Source organism: Nannospalax galili, unplaced genomic scaffold, assembly GCF_000622305.1.
Source record: "Nannospalax galili isolate Female #2095 unplaced genomic scaffold, S.galili_v1.0 scaffold25, whole genome shotgun sequence".
In the NCBI taxonomy this organism is placed as follows: domain Eukaryota; kingdom Metazoa; phylum Chordata; class Mammalia; order Rodentia; family Spalacidae; genus Nannospalax; species Nannospalax galili.
This window is the reverse complement of record NW_008355642.1, coordinates 2556907-2568039: the sequence shown is the minus strand read 5'-3', so window position 1 is coordinate 2568039 and position 11133 is coordinate 2556907.

Sequence of the window (11133 nt, the reverse complement as noted above, 5' to 3'; positions counted from 1 at the left end):
TTTTGAACTTTAAAATTGGGGCTGGAGAGATGGCTAAGTGGTTAAGAGCACTGGCTGCTCTTGCAGAAGACCCAGGTTCAAATCCTAGCACCCACATGGTGGCTAACAGTGGTTCATAACTCCAGTTCTAAGGGATCCAACGCCCTCTTCTGTCCTCTGTGGGCACTGCACAACATGGGTGTGCTTACACCTACACAGACAATACACTCATACACATAGAAATAAAAATAGAAACCTTAAAATCATTTTCAATTTTTAATATTTTCACCTAAATATGGTAGCTTTGTTCCTACATTGCAGCCAAAATTAGTTTTTTATATCACTCAATTTTAAAATACATTTTAGCCCAGAATTATACGCTGTGCTTTTAATATACTGTTAACAAAAACTGAATTAAAAAGAAGGGGTGGAACTGACACTCAAAACCACACCAGTTTTTTAGTGTTTATCAGAACTTAAATATTTTAGTCTACTCAGAGTGAGCTCACTGTTATTTTAAATTTTTTTCTAACTATAGCTTTAACAGTAAAAACTAAAATGCCCCCAGTACTGCCCTTTCCATTGTGGAAAACAATCTTAAAAGCTGCATACAATTAGCAATAACAGAATTGAACCATGATGAATTGCTTTCTCCAAAATCTATATAAATAACATATAAATGACCAGAACTGCTCTTATGTGGACTACACTGTATTTTTGACTTGCTCATATTTTTATAACTTGAAAGATAAAATAAAGTTTGCATTTTAATAAGTTTTCTCCAGTTGGTCTTAAGGTATTTTTTTTCTTTTTTTGTATTTAAGGCTCCAGAACAGGTAATTGTTTCTTTATAGGGTTTATTTTTTTAAAAAAGTATTTATCTTTTGTGTGTCTGTGTCTGTGTCTGTGTCATCTGTGTGGGTCTGTGTGTCTTAATAAATGCTGCGTGTGTGCAGGAGACCAGAAAAGGGTGTCACATCCCCTGAAACTGGAGTTTCTTGCAGCTGTGAGCTGCCTGATATGGATACTGGGAACTGAACTCAGGTTCTCTGGAAGAGCAGCAAGCACCTTATTTTAAAATTTTGTTTTTATTGAATTTTTGTGTATTTCATACAGAATATTTCAAACAGTCTTAATAATCTTTATACCCCCGTCCCCACTAGCACCCTCCCATAATCCCCCAACTAGAACCCATATACGCTGTCATCTGTGTTAAGGTCCACTGTGTCAAGTCAGTGTCTCCAGACATTCCCCAGTGCAAGTCCATCCATTGAGGTCTAGTCAGCGTATCTACAGTCCCTTGTTTTAGGAAGATCAGTTCTTCCTCACCTTGGAGTAATCAGCTGCCAGTATTTCTTCACATAACATTGGGGTATGCTGTTCATTTTCCCAGTTCTATGCTGGTACTTGGACAGGACTCCTGTAATTAAACTTCATCCATCCCGGGCTAAGAGACCGTCGTGGAAAAGGGGGCCAATAGATTGCAAGAGACAGGGAGGAGGTACGTGACCATATGGAAGCAGAGTCCTACAAGCTCCTGGGACCCTGCTCATATGAACCTACAGCAATGGTGTCAGCATGCACAAGTCCCATGCAAACTCAGGCAGCAAGCATACATGCACACATACACAGGATAGCCCCAATGAGGTTAAAGGATAAGTGCAATGTTTGGGAAGGAAGTGAGAAGTCAAAAAAGAGCCAAGAAGGTAATCCTTTAATTTTGAAATTTTGCTGAATTAGCTATTACCAGAAATTAGGCAAGAAATTTGGTAGAAGAGGATTTCATTTGCTATTTGTTGTACGAAGATTTCATACAGGGTAGGAAAAGTAAGCTTGCTTTATTCCTGCCTATGTGTACTTGAAGGTGTAAAAAATATATGTGCTATAACACAGTCACATATTTAGTAGGGAAATGGTAAGGCATATTTAGGTTTTTTTTGAGAATTGATTGTAAATCAAAGTATTTCATCAAAACTTTTGCTACCAAACTATTCTAGTCAATGTGTCATTTGCCAAGTGCTTTTTCCACGAAGGATTACTCATCGGGCTATTTATCTAAATCTAGCATTCTAGAGAAACACTAAAAGAGGAGTGTATAGAGTGCTGTTGCAGTAATGTGTTACATGGAAGGTCTTAGGATACAGCATAATTCTGGGAATAAATGGGCAAAAACCTTCAAGATAGGTGGCTTGCAAAAATTTTATTCTGACCCATAAGATGAATGTTTTACTTCACAATCCATTATACAAATACATAAATATATCTATTTAAAACATAATTCTTGCTTAACCACTTGTGATATACTCCTGGGATTATTTCTTTTAATTTCAGGCTATCTTTTTATTACAATTATCTGCTCAGTTGATTTTAACAACTTCTTAAAGGATTGAACGAATAGTTTGAAGAACACAAAAATTGAACAAAGTTGGGACTGAAGAGATGGGTTAGCAGTTAAGAACACTGGCTTCTCTTGTACAGGACCTGGGTTTGATTCCCAGCACCCACATGGCAGCTAACAACCATCCATTACTCCAGTTCCAGGGGAATCCAACACCCTCTTCTGACCTCTGTGGGTATTGCACAACACAGGTGCACTTACACACATGCAGGCAATACATTCATACACATTAAAATAAAAAAAAAATACCCTTTCCCCTTTCCTGTGTGTCATCTTTGATGAGGACCTTGAGGCACAACACCATTTTCTTCCCATTCCCTGTCTTATAACAGAAGATTGGAACTAAGAAAGCAAATACTACTCACTGAACAGAACATGGGACTGAGATATGTGACAGTGAAAAGAAGGAAAACAGGAAAGAAGCTGCCTTATTTTAGACGCTCATGCAGAGGATGAAGGCATCTGTACTGAGATACTTTTTGCAGGTGCTTTAATATTATAAAGAAGATGTATTTCAATGAATTTTAAGTCAATTTTATGTGTTTTTTTCCCCTTCACCTTGAACCCTGCAAGTAGCTCGATGCCAAACTGTTTTGACAAAACCTATAGTGGTCTGTAAGATGCAAAATCCTGATCTCAGATCCAGAGATCTGTATTTTTTTTAATTTTCAAAATTTTTATTTATGATTTTTATTTTATGTATACGAGTGTATTGCTTACATGTGTATAAGTGCACCGTGTTGTGCAGTGCTTGCAATGGTCAGAAGAGGGCATTGGATTCCCTGGAACTGGAATTACAGACAGTTGTTAGCTGCCATGTGGGTGCTGGGAATTGAATCTGGGTCCTCTCTGCAAGAGCAGCCATGCTCTTAACCACTGAGCCATCTCTCAAATCCTGGAGATCTGTTTAAAACCATTCTAAAACAATTTTATACTAAAAAATGGGACTGGAGAGATGACTCTGTGGTTAAGAGCACTGGTTGCTCTTGCAGAATTTCCAGCACCCACATCGCAGCTAACAACTGACAGTAACTCCCGTTCCAGGGGATCTGATGCCCTCTGCTGGCCTCTTGCACAACAAGGATGTACTTATATACATGCAGGCAAAACACATAAAAAATAAAAACAAAATAATTAAAAGATTCTACCCCCAATGTGCTTCCTGATCTCAAACAGTTCACTTAGTCTGGGCCTCTGTCTTCAGCTGTTGAATAGATATCCTGTTTGCACAATCTCACCTACCAGGTAATTGAGAGGGTCCAATAATATAACAAATGTGGAAATTGTTTTGTAAAATTCCATCAGCTCTACAGATATAATAGGGATGGCACTGCCCACATTGGGCTGGGCCTGCCTACATCAATTAGCAGTCAAGAAAATGATTTACAGACATGGCAATAGGCCAGTCTGATTTGGGAAATTCTTCAGTTGAGCTTCCCTCTTCCCAGATGACTCTAGGTTTGTGCCAAGTTGATGGTTGAAGCTATAATAATGATCATTTAAAAATAAAGTTTGGGGCTAGAGAGATGGCTCACTGGTTAAAAGCACTGGGTGCTCTTGCAGAGGACCCAGGTTCGACTCCCAGCACCCACATGGTAGTAGTTAACAACAATCCATCCAGCATGGAGATAAAGGACAAGAAACAACCTGAAAGTGGGATAGTAGGGATCAGATGTTGCCTGAGGGAGGGGGAAAATAGTGGGAGTAATGGGCAGGGAGAAGAGGAGGGAGGGACATGCAAAGGACCCTGGTGTCGGGGAGGGAGGGAAGTCAGGAGAGGAGAGATGGCAGGAGTTGGGAGGTATTGGGGGGAGGGTAGGAATAATGGGGGCACTATGACTAGGGCAAGAGGGAGGAGGGAGGTTGGATGGGAGAAAAAAGAGTGGAAATGGGTGAATCTTGGGAGGCTAGGAAACCTAGAGGGAAAAGTGATGGCCTAGAAACCCTATGTCTAATGCAGATGTATACCTAGGAGCTGCTTGGCGGGGAATGCAGTGCCAGATAGAAGAGACATCCTTTAGAGTGCTGTACAGCACTCATCAAAGAAGCTTCTTTTTGTAACAAATGGAGGAAACTGCAGAGTTGCACATCTGGTCAGGCACAGAGAGCATACATCTGGGCAATGCCCAGTATTAGGTAACACATCTGCAGTAGAATCTCTACAGCTAAGGCTCATGGACCATACCAGAACAAGGGGTAGAGAGAGGGCTAATGCACCCCTTAACTCTCACCAGTGAGTCTTCCAAGTACATCAGAGTGTGATGTACACCGAAGGCTGCAACTAGGCCAAGTTTTGGAGAATAAGAGATTGTAGAGTGTATGATCGGACTCCTATATGAAACCTCACCCACCCATGGCTCAGGACCATTGCAGAAGAGGAGGCAGAAAGATTGTAAGAGCCAAGGCTGGTTCACGAACACAGGGAGGTGGAGGCCTCCAGGCTACTGGGTGCTTGCTCATGTGAGCTTGTGGCAGTGATGACATTGAGCATGGGACCCATGTTAGCTCAATTAAGAGACCAAAGAGGAGGTGAGAAATAGGTGTCAGGCCAGCACTAGATTGAGAAGTATTTGAGACTGATTGCTACTGGGTGAGGGAAGAGTATGACTTACATGTGACCACTGGATGGGCTGACTAGACTCCAGTGGACGCATTTAAACTGAAGGACATTTAGGTACAAACACCTGAATGAATAAGACTCAGCATGCATCACAGAGTGCATAGGGTTAGGTAAGTGGGACCACATTAAATTACAAAGTTTCTGTTCAGCAAAAGAAACAACTATGGAAGGAAACAGGAAACCCACTGAGTGGGAGAAAATCTTCACCATCTACACATCTGACAGAGGATTAATATCCAGAAATTACAAAGAACTGAAAAGTGAAAGAAATAAGAAAATAAACTACCCAATAAAAAGATGGGTGATAGACCCAGAGAGTTCTCAAAAAAAAAAAGAAAGAAAGAAAATTGGCTAAGAAGCACCTTAAAAAGTGCTCAACATTTTTAATGATTAGAGAAATGCAGATAAAAAACACTTTAAGATTCCATCTTATCCCATTCAGATTGGCAAAGATCAAGAGAACAAAAGACTGGAAACACTGGAGAGAATGTGGAGAAAAAGGAGCACTTATTCACTGCTGGTGGGAATCAAAACTCGTGAAACCACTGTGGAAAGGAGTGTGAAGAACCCTCAAAAAACTAAAAATGAACCTTCCATACGATCCAGTGATACCACTCCTTGGCATATACCCAAAGGACTCGTCAGACCGTAGAGATACCTGTAACCCATGTTTGTTGCTGCTCCCTTCACAATAGCTAAGAAATCAAAACAACCTAAATGTCCCTCAATTGATGCATGGTTAATGAAAATGTGATACATCTACTCAGTGGAGTTCTACTCAGCAGTAAGAAAACATGAAATTATGAAATTGGCAGGTAAGCAGATGGAGCTATAGAATGTTATACTAACTGAAGTAACACAAATGCAGAAAAGCAAGAGATGTATGTTCTCCCTCATTTGTGGATTGTAGCACCAATCCCTTATATGTGAGTATATAATTCTGATGGAACACCAGGAGCCATGGAAAGGGAAAGGATACATGGAGGTAAAGGAAAAGAAACAACCTGAAAAGGGGATAAGTAGGGAACAGAGCCTAACTGAGGGAGGTTGAAAAAGTGGGAGTAATCAGCAGGGAGGAGGGGAGGGAGGTACATGGAAGGACCATGGTGAGGAGGAGGGAAGGAAGTCAGGAGAGAAAAGATGGCGGGACTCGGGAGGTATTGGAGGGAGGGTGGGGACAATGGGGGCAGAGTAATTAGGGAGGGAGGGAGGAGGGAAGCCAGATGGGAGAAAAAAGAGTGTAGATGAGTGAATTTGGGGGGTGGTGGTGGTAGGAAACCTAGAGGGAAAAGTGATGCCCTAGAAACCCTATGAGAAATGCACATAGAGTGTCTGAGCATTAATACACATTTATAACTGGGAGCTGCCTGGCAGGGAACACAATGCCAGATAGAAGAGACCTCCCTTAGAGTGACAAGCCTGCCATACAGCACTCTTCAAAGAAGCTTCTTTTTGCAACAGATGGAGGCTACTGCAGAGTTGCACATCTGGTCAGGCACAGAGAACATACATCTGGGAGATGCCCCGTACTGGGTGACACATCTGCAGTCAAGTCTCTACAACTAAGGCTCATGGAACATAGGTGAATAAGGGGTAGAGAAGGGCCTAATGCACCCGTAAATTCACCAGTGAGGCTTCCATGTACATAACAATGTGATGCACACAGAAGGCCACAACTGGCCAAGTTTTGGAGAACAAGAGACTGTAGAGTATAGGATGAGATGACTATATGGAACCTCACCCACCCACGCTCAGGGACAGTTACGGAAGAGGAGGTAGAAAGATTGTAAGAGCCAGGGCTGGTTCATGAACACAGGGAGGTGGAGGCTTCCAGGCCACTGGAGGCTTGCTCATGTCAGCCTGTGGCAGACGTGGGGTCAAGCTTGGGACCCATATCAGCTCAATTAAACAAGGACCCAAAGGGGAGGTGAGAAATAGGTATCAGGTCAGCACTAGATTGAGAAATATTTGAGACTGATTGCTGCTGGGTGAGGGAGAGTATGACTTACATATGAACCCTGTATGCGCTGACTAGACTCCAGTGGGCACATTTATACTGAAGGACATTTAGGTACAAACACCTGAATGAATAGGACTCAGCATGCATGGCTGAGTGCATAGGATTTTGTGGGTGCATGGGGGAGGCATGAATCCGGGAGGGGATCTGGATTTGAGTGGAAAATGTTGTATGAAATATTTAGAAGCTCAATAAAAAAAAGTGAAAGAAAAAAAAATAACTATCCATCCATAACTCCAGTTCCAAGGGACCCGATGCCCTCTTCTGGCCCTCACAGTGACTGCATGACATGGATGCACTTTATATAATTACAAACAAATCACTTATACATGTAAAATAAAAATAAATTAATCAAAAAAATGAGGAAGTTGTGCTTCAGAGTACTCACTTGTTCAAGTTCTCTCAGTGCCAGAAGCAAAATTCCAAACCAGAACTTTCTAATTCTTAACCATTCTGATTTTTAGTTTTACAAGTGCAAGCAATTCAAATATGGTATTGATTTCTATAGTTGCTGTATTGTATATGCTTAGGGCCAAGCATGTGGGAGATTTCGTTGCCTATACGCCAGGGCCTGCGTGTTATCCACAAATTGTATGTTTTACTAGCATCATATTTCTTCATTCCCCCGGTTGGAAAGCTCCTTCAGCTAAGAGCAAACATAGAGAATCATATTCAAGTATATATGTCTTTCATATACACACAGAATTGTCCCTACACATGTGGAGAGTGGTTCTATAACTTCCTCAAGATAACAAAAACTGTGTCCTTCATATAAAACAGCATCGCATGAATATAGCCCATTCCTATCCTCCAATATACTTTAAATCATCTGTAGGTTATTTATAATGCATAATAACAGAATTTGAATACTAGGTACATAATTGACATGCTGCATTATTTAAAAGATAAGGAAAACAGTCATGTATATTCAGTACAGACACATTTCTTTCTGTAAATATTTTCAGTGTGCAGTTGGCTGAACTCGCATTTAGAACCCATTGATACAGAAAGCTAACTGTATATAAAACTGAAGGTGAAGCTTGGGTTAAAATTTGAAGGGAAATTGCACCATCACAGGGCAAGAGTTTCTCTCATCACCCACTCCTTGTAGGGCAGATGGAACTAACTGAAGTTATGCAACCTGTGTCAGAAACAACATAAGACAATACCTCACATTTATTCTGTCCTGTCTGGATACATCCATGGTGGGTATTTTCTTGCTACCAGCACTGCCCAATTCTCCCTTCAAGGAAAATTTTATTTTATTTGGACAGGGTAGCACATGCCTGTAATCCCAGCACGCAAGAAGCTGAGGCAGGAAGAATGCTACCAGTTCAAGTCTATCCTGGGCTATACAGAGAGTTCAAGGCCAGCTAGGGCTACATAGTAAGATCCTGTCTCAAAACCAAAAACAGAAAAAGGAGGAAGTGGAAGAGGACATGGGAAGGAGCATGAGGGTAAAGAAGGAGAAGAACTATAAATCTTTATTATCTTTGCACTTTGAAAAGGACAAGTCGTTGAGGCCCTCCAGCTGCAGTAGTTTCAGGCACTGCTGCAGGACCCGAGGTGAGACTGTAATCTGCTGGGGCAGCTTCTAGCCAATCTCTGAACATGGTGAAGGTGTTGAAGCCCAACCATTTCACGCCAGTGTAGGGCTTCTCTCCTGGACCATCTTTGCTCCATAGCCCTCTATCAATAAACAGACATTTTCCTGGCTCTTCTACTAGTTTATCTGATGATTATCTTAGAAAGATCCACAGGCAAAGGAAAAATCAGGAGATGAGGGCTCAAGGCAAAACCCTATACAGAGGTTGTAAGAAAGGTGCCCTACCCACTTGGGCAGAAATAATGTGGGTCTAGCTAAACGCATTTGGTCTCAAGAGGGCTAGAATTGAAGAGGTGATAGACACATGGGCTGTCTAGGCCCGGGAAGTAGGAACAGAAGGTGAAGGATGGAGAGTGTATGACACAGGTTGTTCTATTAATACTCATACTATTGCCTTCATGCACCTTTAAAACATTATTCCCAAATCAATTTGGAATCCAGAGAGTTTCTGAGGCTACAGGAAGGTGGTCTGTGATCTCAAGAAAAGTGTATGAGTATTTATCTGAGAACAGGGGCCATAGTTTTCATGAGCTTCCCAAAGGAGATTACAGTGAAAACTAAAACAGGAGCTATTGGTCCAGACAGAGTGAGCCCATATTTACAGATTGAGTAGGCAGAACTGGTTTATAATAGATATCAAAAAAATAATAATTCATAGAACGAGGGAAATGGGCAGCAGGCCCCAATCTTAGTGGAAGAACTATTGGTAACCGATTACTGCTGGGTAAGGGAAGAGTACATCTTCTTTAAGGGAGTGACTCTAGATAAGTGCACTAGACTTCAGTGGATGAATGTGTATGGAGAGACATCTGGGTACAAATGCTTGACTGAATAGGACTTAACATATATTACAGAATATTTGAAATTCAGTGGGTAGGGGGCTATGGAAGGGTATGGATGGGGAGGGATCCTAAATTTTATTAAGATCTGTTATATGAAATGCACAAAAACTCAATAAAATATTTTCAAAAGTCAATATAAATGAATGAATGAATAAATGAATAGAAAGAAGAAAAATGACTACACGTAGCAAGAAATAATTTACTCAAAATGAGCATAAATCATTTAGCATATCTGACACATAATTATAATAGGCATTCATTAAATGTACTATAAATATTATTACCACATGGTTAGTCCTTTGAAAAGAAATCTATTTCTTCAGGCTGGCAAACTATTTAGCCTACAACATTGAATATCTTCTAAAATGTATGTATTCATTTTGTGTGCATGTTTGTGTGTATGGTATATGTGTATGTTGTGAGTGTGTGGTGTATGCATGTACATGCATCAAGGCCAGAGGAAGATGTTTGGTGTCCTGCCCTATCATCTTCCCCCTTATTCCTTTAAGACAGGATCTCTCACTGAAACTAGAGCTATGCTAGCGTCCAGCATGTTTCAACAATCTTTCTATCTTTACTCCCCACAGTGTTTATTTATTTTGTGTGTGTGTGTGTTTTGCTACTCTAACATTCCCCCCTCTGAAGAGGTAACCCCCAAATCTTTTAAGGATTAGATACAAGCTCCCAAATACTTTCAACATTTTTGGCCTTTGGAACAGAGTATGTTGTTAAGAGGCTGAAGGACATTGTGAGTTTTAGCCAAGAAACTGGCGACATTTCTTTGGGGTCTTTTTACCCTAACTGCCTAGCCAATTCCTACCTCCTATTCTTATCATTCTTTAAAGATTCTGAGAGAATAAAGATTTTGAAAATGTGGTTGGGGACATAGCTCAGGTGATAGAGTGATTGCCTAGCATATATCAAACCTTAGATTTGATTCACAGCACCAAGTAAATTGTAGTTGATGGAGGTAGGAGGATCAGAAGTTTGCCTTTGGGCAAAAGAGCTTCTACTTCACAAGCTTTTGAACTCCAAAACTTATGTGATAAACGTCCTTGATTCTTAGGCCTTTGGATTCAGACTGAATCACAGCAACATTTCTCTTGGTTCTCCAGCTTGCAAACAGCAGATGGTAGCATTCCTGTCTCCATAATCACTTGATATTCTCTCTCTCTCTCTCTCTCTCTCTCTCTCTCTCTCTCTCTCTCTTCCCCCCCGACTCATCCATGTATGCATTGATTGGTTTCTCTGGAGAACACTATTAAGTAACACCGTGAAGTCACATTTTAGATTTTTACCTAACCAAACTTAAAACTTTTCTGATATAATTTGTTTTGTTTTGTTTTGTTAGTCTGCAAAGTAATATATTTTATTATGAGATGCTCTCAAATTTAGAACTTTTTTAAATGAGGTGTATGATGCTGCTCATTCAGAAATCCTGCAGTTTGTCACTTTCCACATCCAATCCATCATGTCAGTCTCTAACTCTCCAATACATCTCAAAAAAATCTACAGTTTATTGTCAATATTCGAAGGTGCTAGAATTATGAATTTAACTACTCACTAAAACTTATTTATAACTGCTCCATCAATACTAGCATTATTCCAGGATTATTCCCAGTCATGTGCTAGGCAGTAAGAAAGCATGTGTGAACTGGTGTATATTTTTCC